Here is a 22,051-nt window from a genome sequence, read left to right as displayed (position 1 = left end):
CAAATACCGTGTGCTAACACATATATATGGAATCTAAAAAAAAAAAAAAAAAACATTGTCATGAAGAACCTAGGGGCAAGACGGGAATAAAGACGCAGACCTACTAGAGAATGGACTTGAGGATACGGGGAGGGGGAAGGGTAAGCTGGGACAAAGTGAGAGAGTGGCATGGACATATATACACTACCAAATGTAAAAGAGATAGCTAGTGGGAAGCAGCCGCAGAGCACAGGGAGATCAGCTCGGTGCTTTGTGACCACCTAGAGGGGTGGGATAGGGAGGGTGGGAGGGAGGGTGACACAAGAGGGAAGAGATATGGGGACATATGTATATGTATAACTGATTCACTTTGTTATAAAGCAGAAACTAACACACCACTGTAAAGCAATTATACTCTAATAAAGATGTTAAAAAAACAAAAAGGAATCTTGTTTCTTGTGCTATGCTGTATTCCTACCATCTAGAACAGTACTTGGAATACGGCAGGTGATTAATATTCGCCGACTGGATGCAAGTATGTGTGAGTAACAATGGGTGGTATGATACCCCTCAGGAAAGACCTCTGCATACTGCAAAATAATCACGTATAAGTAAGGTAAGAGAAGTAACGTGTTACAACTAGTCCAGACTCTGTCTTCTCAGACATCATCACTCTATGAACATCTGCCATCTTGATTCCATTTCAGCAGGTTAAAAAGACAGAGTCCAAGCTCTCACTGCCTCTCGCCAGTCCCCAAACTGGTCTCCTTGCTGCCCATCTTTTTCTTCTCCAGGTCATCTTCTACAATGTAGGGAGTCATCTTTCAACATGGAAACCTCGTCATACCACTTCCCTGCATCCCACTGATTTTAGAATGAAGCTCGAATATGGCTTCCAAGGTTGTTCAGGATGCTGCTCTTTCTTAAGCCTCATCTTTAGCCACTGCTCCTACCCTGCTCTATGTCCCAGCTGTCCTGAAATTCAGTTCTTTGAAAGCACCAGGTGTTGTCCCCTCAGGATTCACATAGTCATTCATTCCCCTCACCCTGACCTGGCTAACTCATCCTTCAGGTGTCAGATTCGATAGCATTTCCTCTGGGAGCTTTTTTGGACCCTCCCTGTCCGGGTTAGGTTTGCTTCTTTTGTAACTGACAGCATCCCGCACTTCTGCAGTAACAGCCTTTGTCATTCCCGTGATGATCACTCATTTAAATGTCTCCCCCACTCCTTTGTAAGTTCCTTGAGGGCAAGGACTATGCTCTCCTGTCCATCTCTGAGCCCTAGCAAGAGGTGCTCAAGAATAATTACGGAATTAATGAACAAATGGACTAATGTGTGAATCCCACCAAAGACAAAAGAGATAATTCTAGAGGGTGTGTATGTGGTTAGCTTTGATTTTTCTATTTTCTTTAATCTCTTTGATTCTTCCTAATTCTTGCACTTCATTTTCAACATTCTTGCTTTTAGAGTTCTAGTCTTTACTTGTATTTTGAATCAACCTACACTTCTCCCTTATTTTGTGTTTTTCATACCAAGCAGAAATAAACAATTGTTCTTTTTTTTACAGATTTTTTTTTGATGTGGACCTTTTTTAAAAAAGTCTTTATTGAATTTGGTACAATATTGCTTCTTTTTATGTTTTGGTTTTTTGGCCACAAGGCATGTGGGGTCCTACCTCCACGACCAGGGATTGAACCCACACCCCCCCGCACTGGAAGGCAAAGTCTCAACCACTGGACCGCCAGGGAAGTCCCAAACAATTGTTCTTTTTTTTTTTGTATTTTATTTATCTTTTTATACAGCAAGTTCTTATTGGTCATCTATTTTATACATGTTGGTGTATACATGTCAATTCCAATCTCCCAATTCATCCCACCACCACCACCCCCCGCCACCCCGCTTTCCCCCCTTGGTGTCCATACGTTTGTTCTCTACATCTGTGTCTCTATTTCTGCCTTGCAAACCAGTTCATCTGTACCATTTTTCTAGATTCCACATATATGCGTTAACATATGATATTTGTTTTTCTCTTTCTGACTTACTTCACTCTGTATGACAGTCTCTAGGTCCATCCACGTCTCTACAAATGACCCAGTTTCGTTCCTTTTTATGGCTGAGTAATATTCCATTGTATATATGTACTACATCTTCTTTATCCATTCGTCTGTCGACGGGCATTTAGGTTGCTTCTGTGACCTGGCTGTTGTAAATAGTGCTGCAATGAACATTGGGGTGCATGTGTCTTTTTGAATTGTGGTTTTCTCTGGGTATATGACCAGTAGTGGGATTGTTGGGTCATATGGTAATTCTATTTTTAGTTTTTTAAGGAACCTCCATACTGTTCTCCATAGTGGCTGTATCAATTTACATTCCCACCAACAGTGCAAGAGGGTTCCCTTTTCTCCACACCCTCTCCAGCATTTGTTGTTTGTAGATTTTCTGATGATGCCCATTCTAACCGGTGTGAGGTGATACCTCATTGTAGTTTTGATTTGCATTTCTCTAATAATTAGATTTTGAGCAGCTTTTCATGTGCCTCTTGGCCATCTGTATGTCTTCTTTGGAGAAATGTCTATTTAGGTCTTCTGCCCATTTTTGGTTTGGGGTGTTTGTTTTTTTAGTATTGAGCTGCATGAGCTGTTTATATATTTTGGAGGTTAATCCTTTGTCCATTGATTTGTTTGCAAATATTTTCTCCCATTCTGAGGGTTGTCTTTTCATCTTGTTTATAGTTTCCTTTGCTGTGCAAAAGCTTTTAAGTTTCATTAGGTCCCATTTGTTTATTTTTGGTTTTGGTTTTATTTCCGTTACTCTAGGAGGTGGGTCAAAAAAGATCTTGCGGGGCTTCCCTGGTGGCGCAGTGGTTGAGAATCTGCCTGCTAATGCAGGGGACACGGGTTCGAGCCCTGGTCTGGGAAGATCCCACATGCCATGGAGCAGCTGGGCCCGTGAGCCACAATTGCTGAGCCTGCGCGTCTGGAGCCTGTGCCCCGCAACGGGAGGGGCCGCGATAGAGAAAGGCCCGCACACCGCGATGAAGAGCGGTCCCCGCACCGCGATGAAGAGTGGCCCCCGCTTGCCGCAACTGGAGAAAGCCCTCGCACGAACCGAAGACCCAACACAGCCAAAAATAAATAAATAAATAAATAAATAAATAAATAAATAAATAAATAAATAAATAAATAAATAAAAAGAAAAATCCTTTAAAAAAAAAAAAAAAAAAAAGATCTTGCTGTGATTTGTGTGATTTATGTCAAAGAGTGTTCTTCCTATGTCTTCCTCTAAGAGTTTTATAGCGTCTGCTCTTATATTTAGAGTTTATTTTTGTGTATGGTCTTAGGGAGTGTTCTAATTTCATTCTTTTACATGTAGCTGTCCAGTTTTCCCAGCACCACTTATTGAAGAGATTGTCTTTTCTCCATTGTATATCCTTGCCTCCTTTGTCATAGATTAGTTGACCACACGTGCATAGGTTTATCTCTGGGCTTTCTATCCTGTTCCATTGATCTATATTTCTGTTTTTGTGCCAGTACCATATTGTCTTGATTACTGTAGCTTTGTAGTATAGTCTGAAGTCAAGGAGTCTGATTCCTCCAGCTCCATTTTTTTCCCTCAGGATTGCTTTGGCTATTTGGGGTCTTTTGTGTCTCCATACAAATATTAAGATTTTTTGTTCTAGTTCTGTAAAAAATGCCACTGGTAGTTTGATAGGGATTGCAATGACTCTGTAGATTGCTTTGGGTAGTATAGTCATTTTCACAATATTGATTCTTCCAATCCAAGAACATGGTATATCTCTCCATCTGTTTGTGTTATCTTTTTTTTTTTTTTTAAAGGATTTTCTTATTTATTTATTTATTTTTGGCTGTGTTGGGTCCTCGGTTCGTGCGAGGGCTTTCTCCAGTTGCGGCAAGCGGGGGCCACTCTTCATCGCGGTGCGGGGACCGCTCTTCATCGCGGTGCGCGGGCCTTTCTCTATCGTGGCCCCTCCCGTCGCGGGGCACAGGCTCCAGACGCGCAGGCTCAGCAATTGTGGCTCACGGGCCCAGCCGCTCCGCGGCATGTGGGATCCTCCCAGACCAGGGCTCGAACCCGTGTCCCCTGCATTAGCAGGCAGATTCTCAACCACTGCGCCACCAGGGAAGCCCCTGTTTGTGTTATCTTTGATTTCTTTCATCAGTGTCTTATACTTCTCTGAGTACAGGACTTTTACCTCCTTAGGTAGGTTTATTCCTAGGTATTTTATTCTTTTGGTTGCAATGGTGAATGGGATTGTTTCCTTAATTTCTCTTTCTGACCTTTCGTTGTTAGTGTCTAGGAATGCAAGAGATTTCTGTGCATTTATTTTGTATCCTGCAACTTTACCAAATTCATTGATTAGCCTTGGTAGTTTTCTGGTGGCATCTTTAGGATTATCTGTGTCTAGTATCATGTCATCTGCAAACAGTGACAGTTTTACTTCTTCTTTTCTAATTTATATTCCTTTTATTTCTTTTTCTTCTCTGACTGCCATGGCTAGGACTTCCAAAACTATGTTGAATAATAGTGGCAAGAGTGCACATCCTTGTCTTATTCCTGATCTTAGAGGAAATGCTTTCAGTTTTTCACCATTGAGAACAATGTTGGCTGTGGGTTTGTCATATATGGCCTTTATTATGTTGAGGTAGGTTCCCTCTATGCCTACTTCTGGCGGGTTTTTATCATAAATGGGTGTTGAATTTTGTCAAAGGCTTTTTCTGCATCTATTGAGATGATCATATGGTTTTTCTTCTTCAGTTTGTTAATATGGTGTATCACACTGATTGATTTGCATATATTGAAGAATCCTTGCATCCCTGGGATAAATCCCACTTCATTATGGTGTATGATCCTTTTAATGTGTTGTTGAATTACGTTTGCTAGTATTTTGTTGAGGATTCTTGCATCTATACCCACTAGTGATATTGGTCTGTAATTTTCTTTTTTTGTAGTATCTTTGTCTGGTTTTGGTATCAGCGTGATGGTGGCCTCGTAGAATGAGTTTGGGAGTGTTCCTTCCTCCACAATTTTTTGGAAGAGTTTGAGAAGGATGGGTGTTAACTATTCTCTAAATGTTTGATAGAATTCACCTGTGAAGCCATCTGGACCTGGACTTCTGTTTGTTGGAAGATTTTTTTTTTTAACATCTTTATTGGAGTATAATTGCTTTACAGTGTTGTGTTAGTTTCTGCTATATAACAAAGTGAATCAGTATACGTATACATATATCTCCATATCTCCTCCCTCTTGCATCTCTCTCCCACCCTCCCTATCCCACCCCTCTAGGTGGTCACAAAGCACCGAGCTGATCTCCCTGTGCTATGCGGCTGCTTGTTGGAAGATTTTTAATCACAGTTTCAATTTCATTACTTGTGATTGGTCTGCCAAACAATTGTTCTTTATCTTACCTAAGTTTAGGCCCTTTCTTCTAAAGTCTTTTTCACCTTCACTTTCTCCTAGTCCATCCCATGTTTACAAGCATCTACATTTATACCTTAAAGTACTCTGCAGTGTTTATTATTGACTATAATAGTTTTCTTTTATGATTCTTACAGTTTCTTTTATTATATGGCTATGTTTAAGGATAGTTAAGTCTAATAGACAAAGTTCCTTAGAGCAATTAAAATTCAGGCTAATAGCTTTTCAAGTATTTTCAAAGACATTCTATGGACATTTTCCAGGAGTGTAATGCTAACCAAGAAACCTGAAGGAGAAGCATCTATTGTTTAAAGGGAAGAGGGGCAGTGCCTTCACACAGTTGACTTTTCTTTGTTACTGACTGGTTTTTTCTGCTCCGTGAAGAATACAGATGAGATGAAAGGGCCATGATATTCCATGAATAAATAACTCTTTTAAGTACTTGAATTGCAAGTTAGAAAAAAATTACTCTCCAGTGATTAAAACAGCTTTCTAGGAGCCCGTGTTATTGCATCCAAGTACATCCCTAATCCTAGTGGGGGAGTTTATTCCTTTCAAGGATTGAGCCACACAGCTGATAAGAGTTTTGATAAATAATTTCATTGTATCTGTATTTGACTTCTGTTAATACAGGCATTATCAATGATCAGTACACAAGAGCTATAATGAACCCATTAATGTTAATACATTCTCATTAATTCAAAAGATATGCATTTCATTGATTCGTCATGGAAAGACCAATATGTACTCTTAAGAAAAGCTGACAGTGTTAAGCCAAGAGGGTCACTGTAAGTATCTAAAATAAAAGTGGAACAAACAACGGATCATTTGTTCTTCTTTGCAGGTATCCAAACAGGTAGCAGCATAGTACAGTGATTGAGAGTGTGGGCTCCAGGGCCTAAGGAGGCCTGGGTTTGGTTCCAAGCTTTGCCATTTACTGCCTATAAGGTATCCAGAAAAAGTTACTTAACTCCTCTAAATCCAATACTATAAACTGGGGATAACAGTACTTACCAAATAGGGTTTCTGTGACGATTAAAGGAGATAATACATACAAAGTAAAATTCGAGCCCAGTCCCAGGTACATAGCAAATGTTCAGAACATTTTACCTAAATTAACTATTTTCTTTTATCTTACATTAATTACCCTTTGTACAAACATGTGACATGTAAAAACATTATTTACATGTAAGGCTTTATGTGATACTTATAATGTGCATATGACATTTAGGAAATTTTATCTACATGCTGTAGGAACTGTTTGAATTTTTACCTGTCATGTACATGTAGCTACGTCTAGTGATGGTGATTAAGTCATGACCCTTCCAGGGTCTCCTGTGGGCCCAGTTTTTACTGCCCTTACTTAATTAGGTTAGTTTCAATCAACAACTAAAATGTGATGACTTAATGAAGAGCATACATATGATTAATTCACACATACCAAAAATAAACGTAAATACATTAATATAACGTCCAAAATTCATTATTTAAAATATTGTACACATTATAGAGAAATGCTTAATGATAGGTCAACCTATCACTTGATTTGTGATATGTTTACTGAGCTATCAATTTAAACTAAAAAAGCCTGAAATTTGAATATACAGGATGGACAAACAGCTGCAGAAAAAACCTTCTGAAACTATATAACATTATCCAGCAGCTGGAAAACCAATTATTTATTGAAAATATTCAGAATTTGATATTACCCAGTAACTGCAAAAGTTGCTAGAAAGATATCATTAACACTTATTGAAGATTCTTAGTGGGTTAAAATGTTTTAAATAACAAATGTTTAGTAGTTTTAGTTACTGGCAAAAACAATCTCTTAAAATATGATGCTCATTCACTTTGAAAAGAAAACTATTAACTTGGACATTTCTAGATAATCATGAAGCCACAGTTTAAAACTCCCAGACATGTGTGTGAAAACATATATAATTTGCCTGTTATTGAAACACTACGTCGGTCAAAACTGGGAGTTGCTTATCTTGCTTTATATTATTTGTTACAATCTGTCTGTGTCTAGGTAAATGGGTCTTGCTCAGGTCTTGGGAACATTAAAAACCCAGAAAAGCCAGCACAGCACTAGGAAATCCTGATGTAACAGAAAGACACAGGGTGAAGAGTCAGAAGATGCTGCTGTAAGCATAATTCGACCTTTTGCTAACTGTGTGACCTGTGTCATTCATTCATTCACCTACTCCAGATATCGCTGATATCAATGGACAAGACAGATATGCCCCTTGGAGAGCTCACTCAATAAAGCTTACTAGCACCCTAAAAATGGGGAGGACCACAAAGATGGCAAGGAATTTAAACCAGGCATCACAATAGAAAGTCCATGAAGATTACCATTTTCATGGAACAGACAGCCTCTGGGTCTGTTTCTTTGTCCACAGAATACAACAGAAACACCTGCTTTCTCTACCTCAGTAAGGATCAAACTCTGTGAGCACTTGTTATGGTGTACACATTTGAAATTAAACGAAAAAAATACTACCTTATCAGAATAAACCATTAGGCAAACTAATTCTCTTAAGTTCAAGGTTCTCAGAACAAAGCTTGCCTACTTCACAATATCTTCACTGATACATTTATTGGCCCTTCCGAAGAAGCCAAATATTTGCATAACTATGAACCTTCTTCAAATATCTTAAGTCTTGGTACAGATCTTAATATCCCTAAGTGGGTCCCTATATTTGGCAGAGAACTCTTCAAACCATTTTAAGACTACTTGCTTTTTGAATAGGTTTTTACCTATGAGTTTCTTGGAGTGAGTCAGAATATATCCAGTAGAAAGTCTCTTAACGGATGGCCCTTAATTGACTGGATGGATTAATCGGACTTCTCCATCTCCTCTATAAAATATACTGACTGACACTGTGTGGTCAAATGAAGGCTGAAAGCTGCCCCCTGGCACCCTGGAGCACTTAGCTCCCTCCTCGGAACTTCAGGCTTAAACTGTCAATGCCACTGTACTTGTTATTGTAATTATGGAATATATACGTATAGATATATTATGTATATGTAATATATATGTTTAAGTATCATGTTGGCTAATGAAATATGAGTGTGAAAATAAAGTTATTTTTCTGAAAGTTTAGTGAAATAATCAAATGAAAGAAGCAAGTTGCTGAAGGAAATCTGCTACTGAATTAGATATGAATAAGAAAACTTGAAGACTGGAGAAACAGTAAAAATTTACAATGATTTTGCACTCAGATTGCATGACGAGTGTCTTTAAAAATTCTTCCACTTTAAAGAGACTGAACATGAAAATCTTGCAATAACATGCATGGAAGATGACACAGAATTCCAATCAGTAGAGCCACTCTCCAAGAAAAGGCCTTGGGCTCACATCAGATTGGCAAATAACTGTTCATGTGTAGCTGTAAGTTAAATACATTCCTTAGGCTATGTAGTATCTTTTTTTATTTTTTATTTTTAAATGATTCACCCTTTAACTGATTTTTCAACTAACTAGAAAACTTGTGGTCCCAATCAGGTTAGCTAACAGGGCTATGACTGTACAACCAGCCCCAGGAATCTCTAGGAATATGGAGAGTCTACTTTTTGCTCTTTCTCATTTTTTTTTATTGTCTGACATTTATCAATGGTCACTCATTGCTTATTTAATTAAAAATATTATTTTTTAATGGAAACATTATATATATAAATTTCAGATATCCTGGAGCAAACAGAAAAGAAGGTCAAATATATTCACTCACGTGTTGTTTATTTAGTTAGTAATTTTAATTTTGCCTTTTGCATCTCTATTTCTGGTGTGAGGACACCTACTTATTTGTAAAATTGGTTTAATTGGGGTTCAATGAACATGAACCTCCCAGTAACAGAAGCTGGACCTTTCCAGTGTAAAGGTTGATTCTGGGGCAGCGGAACTCTCGCATGTGTGAACAAGGTTTCCTTTTACTAATCTGGTTCTCCTCCTGTATATTTTGGGAAATGACACAAGTCCAGGAGTAGCACATCATGGGCAAAATGCACATCTCTGTCTGGGCCTTAAAGGGGCTGTGACTCAAAGCACTTCGCTGGGGATGCCCAGGGGCTGTGCATGACCAGACACTGGCAAAGCATTTTTGAGAAACCTCCTCCTCAACTGAGAAATCCACTATGAGAAAGCTGTAGCTTGTACTGAACAAAGAAATCAAGTTAATGAAACACCAAAAAAGACAGGTTTGTCTCAGTCTCAGTATCAAACACAGGCCACCCTCCTTTACCAGAACGATAACAACCAAAAAAACATTTATAGGAAACGACCACTTGAAAGCAGTAGGATGGGATGTCCAGCTAAGACTCGTTTTAGCCTTTACTTTTATCTTTCTCCCTGTGGGTGGGGGTGGCCCTGAAAACTGGCCCTGAACCTGTTCAAAGTCCAGTTCAACAGCCAACGGACTTACGGTTATTCCTCAGTAAACAGATCTCTAACTTCCACATGCCAGGATGAATGCTGGATCACGTCTCCACCACAGAGCAGGCAAGCAGTGTGGATGTGCTTAGAGAGACTGTGGATGTGCCTGGCTCTCCTAGGCCCTTTGATGGCTGGGGGACTGCTGGACAACAAAGGGACCCACCCGGACACAACCCTGGGCTCTATAGGCAGCGGTATCGCTAGTGTAGACACTGCCCACGGCAACTGTTCAATTGTTTTCATGGAAGAACTTCCTATAGCTATACCTGAAAAAGGGAAATAAAACCAAAAACTCAACCTCAGAGAAAAATAACGTGGTAAATCTTGAACGTTCTGCTTAATTTCAAAACTGCTGTTGATCCGCATAGAAGACGTAGTGGGTGGAACTGTGGTCCCCCACAAGAAGACACATCCATGTCCTAACTCCTGGAACTATGAATGTGACCTTATTTGGAAAAAGGGTCTTTGCAGATAGAATTAAGTTGAGGGTCTCGAGATGAAATCATTCCAGATTAACTGGGTGAGCCCTAAATCCAAGACAAGTGTCCTTATAAGAGACAAGAGAAGACATGGAGGAGAAGGCCATGTGAAGATGGAGGCCAAGGTTGGAGGTATGCAGTCACTTCCCTTGCAGCCTCCAGAGGTTCCCCAGAAACTGGATGAGGAAAAGAAGGATTCTCCCCAAGGCCTTGGGAGAAAAGTGGGACACCTTGATTTTGGACTTCTGGCATTCAGAACTGTGAGAGAATACAGTTCTGTTGTTTGAAGCCACCCAGTTTGTGACAGTTTGTTACAGTAGCCCTAGGAAAGTAATACAGAAGGCTAGTAAGATAGCCTATCAGGAGACTGGTGGGAAAACTTCAAGAAACAGCTCCTGAAATAGAAGTCTATGTGTCAATATCATCCCCCTACGCCCAAAGCACAACGATTCTGAAGGGAGAAGCAAGCAGGACAGAGGGTGGAAACCTCCTCTAAATGCATGCCTGAGCCCCAAATCTGATGTTTAAGAATCTGAAGGCTGGGGCTTCCCTGGTGGCACAGTGGTTAAGAATCTGCCTGCCAGTGCAGGGGACACGGGTTCGAGCCCTGGTCCGGGAAGATCCCACATGCCGCGGAGCAACTAATCCCGTGTGCCACAACTACTGAGCCTGCGCTCTAGAGTCCGCGAGCCACAACTACTGAGCCCGCGCGCCTAGAGCCCGTGCTCCGCAACAAGAGAAGCCACCACAATGAGAAGCCCGCGCACCACAACGAAGAGTAGCCCCCGCTCGCCGCAACTAGAGAAAGCCCGCGCACAGCAACGAAGACCCAACACAGCCAAAATAAAAACAAATTAATTAATTAAAAGGGAAAAAAATCATTAAAAAAAAAAAAGAATCTGAAGGCTGGTTCAGTGGCCAAACCTGGTCTGTGTCAGAGTCACCTGGAGAACTTTTAAAAATGTTGATTTCTCCACTTAAGGATGGTTGAATCAGAATTTCTCAGGGTCAGGTTTGAGAAACTGTGTTTCTGAAAAGTTTCCCATGTGATTCTGATAATCCAGCCTTCTTAAGAATGACTGGCCTAGATGGTCTGCCCCTCCCTTAAATGTTTGAGAGGTAAATCTGAAGTCAACTTCTTTTAAATAGACATGTCTTTAACAGGCTGGTTTTGTTTTGTTTTTTTTTATAATTGGAGTATAATTGCTTTACAATGTTGGCTTAGTTTCTGCTGTATAACGAAGTGAATCAGCTATATGTATACATATATCCCCTCCCTCTTGGACCTCCCTCCCATCCCCCCCCCGCATCCCGCCCATCTAGGTCATCACAGAGCACCGAGCTGAGCTCCCTGTGCTATACAGCAAGTTCCCACTAGCTATCTGTTTTACACATGGTAGTGTTCTTATGTCAAACCTCATCTCCCAATTCATCCCACCCTCCCCTTCTCCCACTGTGTCCACACGTCCATTCTCTACATCTGCATCTCCATTCCTGCCCTGCAAATAGGTTTACCTGTACCACATGTACCTCAATGTTCACTGCAGCACTATTTACAACAGCCAGGACATGGAAGCAACAGACTAGTTCTTATTTTAAAAATCAATTCTATTGTTTATGTAAAGCCAATAGAGATGCATTATAAAGTATTAAGCAATACAGGGAAGCACAAAGATGAAAGTAAAAATCACCCAGATTCACCACCTTGTGGAATCCTCCACGCATTTATTCCCAGCATTTACTGGCACACAGATGTATCTGTACAGTTTAACCTTGTGACTCCAAGTGTGGTCCGCAGGCCAGCAGCACTGGCGACAGTGGGGAAATTGTCAATAGGCTCAGAAACTCAGATTCCAGAATTCAGAATCCAGTCCTTCTGAATCGGAATCTGCATTTGCATATAAGTATTTGAGAAGCACTGGTTTCAGATAACTGAAAACATACTATGTTTTATGACATAACAAGTCATACTTCTTGTTCTGTAACTTGTTTTTTTCACACATCAAGGTGTTAACCTCTGTCCTCAGCAATAAATACAGACCTATATGATCTTTCTTAATGGATACATGGTATTCCTTTATGTACCAGAATTTATTTCATCTGTCCCCTTTTGATGAGTTCTATTTTCACATTTTTTTTCGTACAACTGCAAACAGCACTGATAAAAGAATCCTTGAGAATACATCTTCCTGTCTTGCCAATATTATTTTTGGGCAAATCCCTAGAAGTGTGTTTGATAAGTCAAATGATGGGCACACTTCTCATTTGGATACGTCATGCCAGATGCCTTCCCCCAAATACCACACCAGCCCACAGGCTGTATACACCAGCAACACAGGAGTTTTCATAATAATTTTAACCTCTGCCTATCTGATACTTAAACATGACAGTTCATTGATATTTTTTCCTGCACTTTTCCTAAAAACTATCAAAAAGCTGAATATCTTTTCATACATTTACTGGCCATCTGTATTACTCCCTTTGTGAACCGTCCAGAGTAATTTTGGTTATTTAAAATAGCAGTTATAGAAGAATCTGTGGAATTATAGAGTTTCGAAATACGGTTTAATCACAATGAAAAGACACGAAGAAGAGAAAAAAGAAGGAAGGGAGCAGAAAACGTGCCATAAAAAAGGATAATCAAAAGATTAGTTTGTGTGTTTATTTATAGACACTGGTTATAGCATCCAGTGATTAGGCAAATTAATGCAGCTGTGTATGATGGCAGTTCTGGGATCAGCTCCCAAATCCTTTTCAAATGATGCCACCTGTCACTTAAGTATTTTGCATTTGCCTTTTATGTTACATACATTTCATGATGGTTCCCATTTTAAAAACATCATTAGTTAACCCTTTGGAGGCTGGCATGATATAGACTTCTAATATCTCTCTTACAGTCAGGAACGGAGAGCGAACCTTCCCCCCTCCCCCTGGACAGGCAGGAGAAACAGGGTGTTTGCCTCTGAAAAAGAACACTCCTCTCCAAATGGTCACTTTTTAAGAAAGAGAGCAGTTGTATCCACATCACTGGGTGCAAGTTCCCAGCTCAGCACCAAGTGAAAAACAATGGGGGTCAGAGGTGGTGGATCGGCTGGATGTGAGCAGGACGTGCAGACCAGGCTTCACTTGCAGGACACGTGCAGCCTTCACGCTCCCTGGGTGACCTCAGGCCTGCTTTGTCACAGAGGTGTCCACCGAGGGCTCTGCGCCTTATACGTAGACCCTCTTGCCCTAACAAACGGCAGGGGTCTTCTCACAGGGCCCCCGGAAATCTCTTTCAACCTGATGATGCCAAACGGGTGAAAACCCATCTCATTCGCCCCTACCACCCTCTGCTGGCCACAGCTTCCCTTGTGGAATGAAAGGAGACAAATCAGCCACCTTCGTTTACTGAACATTTTCCACGAATAGCAAGAGCAGCGGGCCGGGCTCTGGGGAGGCAGGAACGCAGGGAAGCGGAGGGGAGAGAAAGTGTCCAGACCCCACTCTGCAATCTGAGGAATGTGAACGGGGGGCTGATCGAGGTCTTAGTCAACACGGTTCAGGATGTGAGAGCAAGCGGGTCCCACTCTAAAGCCTGAAGAAAGGAATTTTCGGATAAAAAACGAAGCCTGACCTTCTACAGCAGGTCCTATGTAAACATACGAAGCACACAAACCTCCCACACTGTGCAACCTAAAATAGATTTCAGTAGCTGCTAGAATGAGAGTGTTAAGCACAACAGAGTCTTCCAGGTTTTAAAGGGACGGGGAACTCTGGAACCCACCTCAAAAATGTGGGTCAGAGCGAGCCCAGCACCCCCGTCAGAGAGACAGGGTGGCAGGAGGCGAGGCCTGGGGGCTGCCCGATGCAGACTTGAATATTTGGATAGGGGATGCGAAGAGCAGAAAGAATGAAGATCTTTAAACAAAGAGAAACAAAAGAGTAAAAATGAACATTTCATAAATATAAATATATATACATGTACGCGCACGTGTGTGTGTACGTATATATATTGACCTGAGTGAAGTGAGTGACTGTTCTACCTGTGTAATAAGGTTCAATAGAATATTTAAGTTCACAGTAATACAATGTAGAAGCTGAGAAGTATCTCTCAGTGTTTGGCACATGTGTTGTGTGCTTTATGTCCTGCTCTCAAACGGTGGTATCTCTTTTTGAACAATTTAGGGGCAAAAGTGACGCGGCCCATACATCCTAGAACCAATTCTAAAATAGTAAGAGGTGGCCAGATTGCCTGGTGTAGGAGAAACAGCAAGTTTGCCTCTGAAAAGGAACACCGCTCTCCGGCTGCTCACTTGTGAGGAAAGAGAAGAGTTGTATCCACCTCACTGAGGGTAAAACTGGTTCCCTGTTAAGAACCAAATGAAAAAAAAAAGGGGGGTCAGACGTCATGCACTGCCTTGAGCAGAACGTGCAGACCAGGCTTCATTCTGCAGATTCTCAACGCATACGTCAAGGCTGTCCTCCAGTCTGAAGATCTAACAGCCTACTGGTCAAAAGAGAGGAAAATCACAGGATGGGCGTGGATCACATTTCTGCCCCTCAAGCCGCAGCCACCCCGACTGGCCAGGGAGGAGGCGTCTTCTGTCCCCTTCCCCGCTTACAGTGGGGACAGCGGGCTGTTGGCAACTCCTCCCACACAAAGAGTTGTTCACGCTGCAAAAGTGTTTACTGCTCGCAAGTGCCGCTCAAAATTAATTCAGAGGCGACACCAAGCAGAAAGCTTTGACAGACTGTCTTACGTGTTGACACAGCTATAAGTTGTTAGATAAAAAAAGTAACACACTTTCCCTCTTTTCCAGCCCATACAACAACCAAAGCTGCTTCCAAGAGAAAACACGAACTGTGTCTGAGACGCCGAATGCCATTCTGCAGGTGAGGATGGCCGGTGCTAGGGGTGATGGCCTCAGGCATGAGAAGAAGGTGGACCCTGCTCTTGAGGGGAAGTGGGGTGGTGAGCCTCTCACCCAACCTCAGTTACAACTGGTCATGGTGGTCGTCTTCCCTTCAAGAGCATGTCCCTTTAGGGCCAGCCTCAGGTGCCAGGGTGGGAAGCGGGCCAGGGCTGTTCCTGTACCTACTCAGGTTTCACAAGACACAAATAATTGATTTACCCTGTTGTGTTAGATTCAGGTATACAGCAAAGTGATTCAGTTATACACACACATATATATCTTTTCTTTTTCAGATTCTTTTCCATTATAGGTTATTGCAAGATATTGAATACAGTTCCCTGTGCTATACAGTAAGTCCTTGTTGTTTATCTCTTTTATATATAGTAGTGTGCATCTGCTAATCCCAAATTCCTAAGTTATCCACCCCCCTTCCCCTTCGGTAACCATACAATTAAAACAACACTCCGTTACTTACTAGGGCTTCGGGGAGGCTGGGGAGATACCATTCGTTAGTTCATGGATGATTTACATGCAAAAGTCATAAAGAATGCAGTGTTATTCAATGAGCTCCAGCCACTTGAGATTATTAGAGTAAAAAAAGAAGACGGGTGGGATAGCAAATATTTGGCCTTCTCTCCCTGATGTTTTACAGACCCTGGCTCGGCTCAGTGCTGTGCTGTGTGGTCAAGGTGTTGTGTTGGAAGATTTTTTTGGTCGGGCAGAATGTCCTCTCTGTGGAGTCACATGCCTTGGAAAATGAAGACTACTACAGTCAGCACTCGGATCCGCGGGTTCACCATCTGTAGAGTCCACCAACCGTGGATTGAATATATTTGGAAAAAAAATTCCAGAAACTTCCACAAAGCACAAAACTTGAATTTGCCATGCGCTGGCAACCATTTACATAGAATTGACGTTGTACTAGGTATTATAAGTAATCTAGAGATGATTTAAAGTACTCAGGAGGATGTGCGTAGGTTAGATGCAAATACTATGCCACTTTCTCTACGGGACTCTGAGGCAGTCCTGGAACCAACCCCCCCGCGGATACCGAGAGACAACAGTAGCTGTGCTTCCCGGGATAAGAAGTTGCCATTCACATCAAAACTGAGCGGTGCAAGAGCTGTCTTTAGGTAGGCTACATTTACGTAGCTATTGAAAATAAAGTTTGCATGGAGCTGACCCAAATCAAAACTGTGAATGAGGAAAATTCTCTGACTCCCCACGGATTTATTTCACAGCAGCCCACCCATCTCTACTGCTCCAGCCACAGTCCACAGGTGCCCAGAGAGCCCTTCTGATTTCGCTCCTCACCCCCTCCCCGGCCCATCCTTCTCCCTCCCTCTCATTCTTCGTCATCACCAAACTCCCCTTTCGTTTGGTGTCAGGAGGAAGGCAGAGGAGAGAGTCCATATTAGTATACAAATGACTGGTGGTATAAGGTAGTCATCCCCCTAAGTCTTGGTGGGGGGGGGAGGTTTCTTAGAATGCACCTTGAGTTGGTGGAATTCCTGCTGGTGGATGAGATGCAGTGAGAAGTCTTAAAACACTGAGTACAGAAGGGATCGCAGGGTGCCTGGAAATCTAGTATAAAGCAGGTCTGCTTTACCTGAATAGCCCAAGCCCAGTATTCAGGTGTTTAAATCTGTAGCCAACAGGAGGGTCAACCTGACCATGAAAGCCATGTGTCAGAAGCACTGGTCCCACCAATGAAGTGGATGCTGACCCAGCACTAACACTGCCAAAGCATTTCCTCTGTGCCGGGCATTGCGCTATGTGCTTTTACGTATGTGGTCTCATTCAATATGGGCACACCTTGTTTTACTGCACTTCACTTTATTATACTTGGCAGATATTGCCTTTTTTACAAATTGAAGGTTTGTGGCAACCCTGTGTTGTCAGATGATGGTTAGCATTTTTTCAGAAACAGAGTAGTGTTTTTTTTTTTTAATTTTTGGCTGCGCTGGGTCTTCGTTGCTGCACGTGGGCTTTCTCTAGTTAAGGCGAGCGGGGGCTACTCTTTGTTGCAGTGCGTGGGCTTCTCATTGCGGTGGCTTCTGTTGTTTCAGAGCACTGGCTCTAGGCACGCGGGCTTCAGTAGTTATGGCTCGCGGGCTCTAGGGCACAGGCTCAGTAGTTGTAGCGCATGGGCTTAGTTACTCCGCGGCATATGGGAGCTTCCTGGACCAGGGCTCGAACCAGTGTCCCTTGCATTGGCAGGCAGGTTCTTAACCACTGCGCCACCAGGGAAGCCCCCAGAGTAGTTTTTTTTTTTTTTTTTTTTTTTAATTTATTGATTTTTGGCTGTGTTGGGTCTTCGTTTCTGGGCGAGGGCTTTCTCCAGCTGCGGCAAGTGGGGGCCACTCCTCATCGCGGTGCGCGGGCCTCTCATTATCGCGGCCTCTCCTGCTGCGGAGCACAGGCTCCAGGCGCGCAGGCTCAGTAGTTGTGGCTCACGGGCCCAGTTGCTCCGCGGCATGTGGGATCCTCCCAGACCAGGGCTCGAACCCACGCCCCCTGCATCGGCAGGCAGACTCTCAACCACTGTGCCACCAGGGAAGCCCCCCAGAGTAGTTTTTAATTAAAGTACATACATGGTTTTATTAGACATAATGCTATTGCACACTTAGTAGGCTACATTATAGTGTAAACATAACTTATAGGCACTGGGAAACCAAAAAATTTGTGTGACTTGCTTTATTGTGCTATTCCCTTTGTTGTAGTGGTCTGGAACCGAACCCATAATATCTCTGAGGTCTGCCTCTACAACCTTGAGAGCGTGTGCTTCTGTTATTCCCATTTCCCAAGGTGGATACCGAGGCTCAAAGAGGTTAGGTAACCTGCTTAAGGCTACAACAGCTAACAAAAATGGCAGAACTGGAATTGACAGCAACTGAGTCTGGAACCAGTGCCCTTCGATTGCCTCCAGTGGGTTCATCCCAGTGTAAACCATCTACTGTGAACAACCAGCTCCATCCAGCACCCTGATTCACCACAATGGAACACCCAGAGGCCCTACCCCAGACACAAAAGGCTTTTCTCATGTGAATGCGAAGGTGTAAGGACACGGAATTTGAATGCAGACAGATCTGGTTAGAATCCTGGCCCTGCAGCTGGCTAGCTTTATGACCTGGGGTAAATCTCTGAGCTTTTGTTTTCTCACCTGCTGAGTTCATCTGATACTTCCTGGTTCATGGAGCTGTTTGTGAATGTTGAATAAGGTAATACACATGAAAAATGTTTTCAGACACACATACTGCTAGATGTTATTATTACTGTTAATACAGTCTTTTGATGGGAAGAGCTGTCCCTTCCAGCAGAAGACTGACCTTCACGTAGATACCAACTAGCCCAACCTGAGAAAACCCAGGAGAAGGTTCTCAGGATGACCACTGGGGAGAAGGGAGTAAAAGCAGCTGACTATACTTGCATTTACCAGTAATAATGAAGTTTGACCCTGAAAGCCAACACATGAAGATGGATTCTGTGATACATGGATGACAGACATGAATGTTAGATGAATTCAGAGTAGGTGATCCTTTTCACATTCACAGGCTGCTTGGAGATCCACGTGTCAGCTGCTGAACTAGATGAGTATGAGGCGTCATTTTCTTTCTTTCCTTTTTTTTTTTTTTTGGCTGCACTGGGTCTTCGTTGCTGCGAGCAGGCTTTCGCTAGTTGCGGCGAGCAGGGGCTACTCTTTGTTGCGGCGCGCGGGTTTCTCATTGCGGTGGCTTCTCTTGTTGCGGAGCGTGGGCTCTAGGCGTGCGGGCTTCAGTAGTTGTGGTGTGTGGGCTCAGTAGTTGCAGCACTCGGGCTCTAGGGCACGTGGGCTTCAGTAGTTGTGGCATACGGGTTCAGGAGGTGTGGCGCACGGGCTTAGTTGCTCTGCGGCATGTGGGATCTTCCCGGACCAGGGCTCGAACCCGTGTCCCCTGCATTGGCAGGCGGATTCTTAACTGCTGTGCCACCAGGGAAGTCCCTGAGGTGTCATTTTCTTATTGGTGATTACACTCATGCCTTTGAACACTGCAGACTGGGTTCAAAAAAAAGGGTCACCTTTGTGCAGTCAACTCCTCATTTTGTAACAATTCCAAAATGCAGTAGCTTCTCCCAAAGTAGTTCAAAGACATGAACCTGCTGAGACCCAGGGGCAGCCATCAGGGTACTAAACCTTCTGCTTCTAATGGCCCAAATCTCAGCAAATACTTCTGAATAGATAGGTGAGCTCCAAAAGGACAGTCTGTGGTGATTCATCTAACCCTTTAGTATGGAGAGTCTCCAACCTTTTTCCACCCATGAGCTCACCCTTCAAACCACCACATTTGTGGCCATTTTGGGAGGGATGAACTAACGTGTAAGGCATTATGTCACTGTAAACAAATAATCACATGTAGGTTACTCTGTGGAAAATACAGCATTTCACTTTTGTGGTGTTGGTTCCGCTACAGGAACAGGGAATCCAAATGATGAGGTCAGTGGGCCAGCTGCCACGCCAAAGAGAATGCGAAATCCACGCACACAGAGCAAGCTGCCTTCACTAGCGACTAAAAAATGAAGCTCATTATTGTAATGCCAGCCAACGAAAGGGACTGCTTTCCTAAATTAAATGGAAACAGAGCTTCAGAGACTGCTTCTGGGGGGATTAAAGTCACCCCAGGAGGTCAAGAGGGATGTTATCCTTGCTGATGACGGACATGGTCACATCCAGGCTTGATGACAACTAGCCACACTGCTGGCTACTAAAAAGTAAATGAAAACATGCTGCTATGACTGAGCAGCAAGAATGGATGTGATAGAGGGGTCAGTGGTTAAGAGAGGAAGTTATCTACATCCTAGACACCTCACCCAGTCAAAGAGGGTAAAGTACACTCCTCTCCACGTGGCTATGAGCTCCAGCTACAAGCGATGGGTGAACAGGTATGTGCACTGTTACGGAGGTCAACCTGACTTGGTCTTCCATCTATTCCTTCCTAAGGCAGAATATTGTTCTTGTAGTATGCAATAAAGCTGGTCACAGCCCCTACACGGTTTTTTAACAAATCTAATGGAAGGATCAGAACAAGCCTGCATTACATACAGGCCACACATCTCACCTGCCTATGTTCACCAACCATTCTTTCAGGAATCCAGACTTAGAGCCCCTGGGTCTTCTCTGATTTCTCTCTCTCTTGTTCCGTCCTGACTTCGTCAATATTTGCAGCCGGTATTCACCAAAGTCCCACTGATTACTCTTTGATACGTGCCTAGTGTTTATCTCCATCTTTCTACTCCTACTGTCACCATTTTTGTGCAAGGTCCTTCCCCCTCCTCTGGTCCCTCCACCCATGGCTACATCATCATAAGAACTTCCTGACTGGTCTTGAGCTTTGCTTCTGCCCCATCCATCTGTCAGGGACACCACCACCAGGTCATTGCAATGGCCTTCCAGGGCTTACAGGGGCAACTCAAAACTCAGCTTGTATTCGTGTCTGTCAACAACTCGGTAACCAATCTGCCCCTCCAATCTTATTTCTCACTTTGGCTCTGAACTAACCTCCCCTGCTCACATCCATGCCTTTTCCCACCCAAATGCCCTCTTCTACCTGGCTACCCACCAAGGCCCAGTTAAGGCACGTTTCCTCCAGGATGACAGCTCTGGCCACTCCAGGAAAATGTGCAACCCTGATCAGTCACTTGGTGATAAGCAGTATACCTCCTCATGACCTCTTTTATAATATTTATTGCTTTTGTTGCTATTCAAATGCAAATCCGTTAATTTCTTATCTCTTCAGCTAGATTTCTCATGGCTCCCAGAAGACTATATTTTCTACTTCTTTGTATCATCTCTGCCTACGCCATCCTCTGTCCTTCTCCTCCTCCTCCTTCACAACCAGTGTGGCCACTGCAATAAATAAGGACTTGTCTTTATTTATGTCCTTAGGAGAAATCAGGAAGGGAATCTAAATGCAGTGCAAGAGTAAACTCAGCAGAGACGTAACTGGCCCGCTCGGGATGGATGGCACAACAGAATTCAGTGAACCCAGAATTAAGTACTTCTGCTGTCAGCAAATCTGCAACACTGCCAAACACCCTCGCCGATGTTAAGTCTAGTAACAACTCTGGGGTTAAGATACAATTCAGTATGTAAGGTGGAGAGATGGGAGGAAATAAAAGAATTCCTCTACAGAAATGCATTTTTCCCTAAACGCTTTAAACACGTGCCTTCATTTTTTAACCAATTTTTATTTAGAACCATTTCATATTATACAATTTTTTTTTTTTTTTTCCTGATGATGCGTATCACTGCCCTGTTTGGGGAGAGTATCAATCTGGGCATGGAGAGAGACAAGGGTAGTTCATTTGTTACAAAAGGAGGGACAGGCAGGAGTCCTTCCTGGTGGATGGGTTTCTAGGAGGCAGGAGTTTACCTGGAGTGAACGGTGGAGCTGGGCTCACAGTTCAGGTGGTCGGGGGTCCGAGGTCACGTTTCGCTGGGAGAGCAATAATTATGCAGCAGGATAGGCAGTGCCCAGGAGAATAATCTGAGTGGCAACCATCTCCAGAATGGTGGCCTCCAAAGTGAAACTTTTTATATTACAGAGCTCAGATCTGCTTAACCGAAAGGAAAGGCGGCCGGGCACGGGGGTTGCTAGATGTGTTTATGTCTAAATTGAAAGTTGTGTGCTCTGGCTGAATGGAAGCCTTGTGCAGAGTACTGGTATTTGCTTTGGTCAAGGCCTTTGAGGGAGAGGGAAAAGGCTGGGTCAATTCCTTCCTATCAACTTAGTTAGGAGGGCTATGTGGAGATCTGGGGCCTTGGGTTTCTAACAGTCAATTGTTGGGATAT

General features: G+C 43.0%; 1 protein-coding gene across 5 annotated transcripts in view; it reads right to left on the bottom strand.

The window, feature by feature from the left end:
- The window catches only part of BACH2 (BTB domain and CNC homolog 2), a 364,544-nt gene that overhangs the window by 176,531 nt on the left and 165,962 nt on the right, over window positions 1-22,051 (bottom strand). The gene's annotated exons all lie outside the window — the stretch shown is intronic.

The sequence above is a fragment of the Balaenoptera acutorostrata genome, chromosome 14 (assembly GCF_949987535.1).
Source record: "Balaenoptera acutorostrata chromosome 14, mBalAcu1.1, whole genome shotgun sequence".
Taxonomy (NCBI): domain Eukaryota; kingdom Metazoa; phylum Chordata; class Mammalia; order Artiodactyla; family Balaenopteridae; genus Balaenoptera; species Balaenoptera acutorostrata.
Note: the sequence above shows the minus strand (reverse complement) of the source record. Positions and strands in the feature narration are given on the sequence as shown.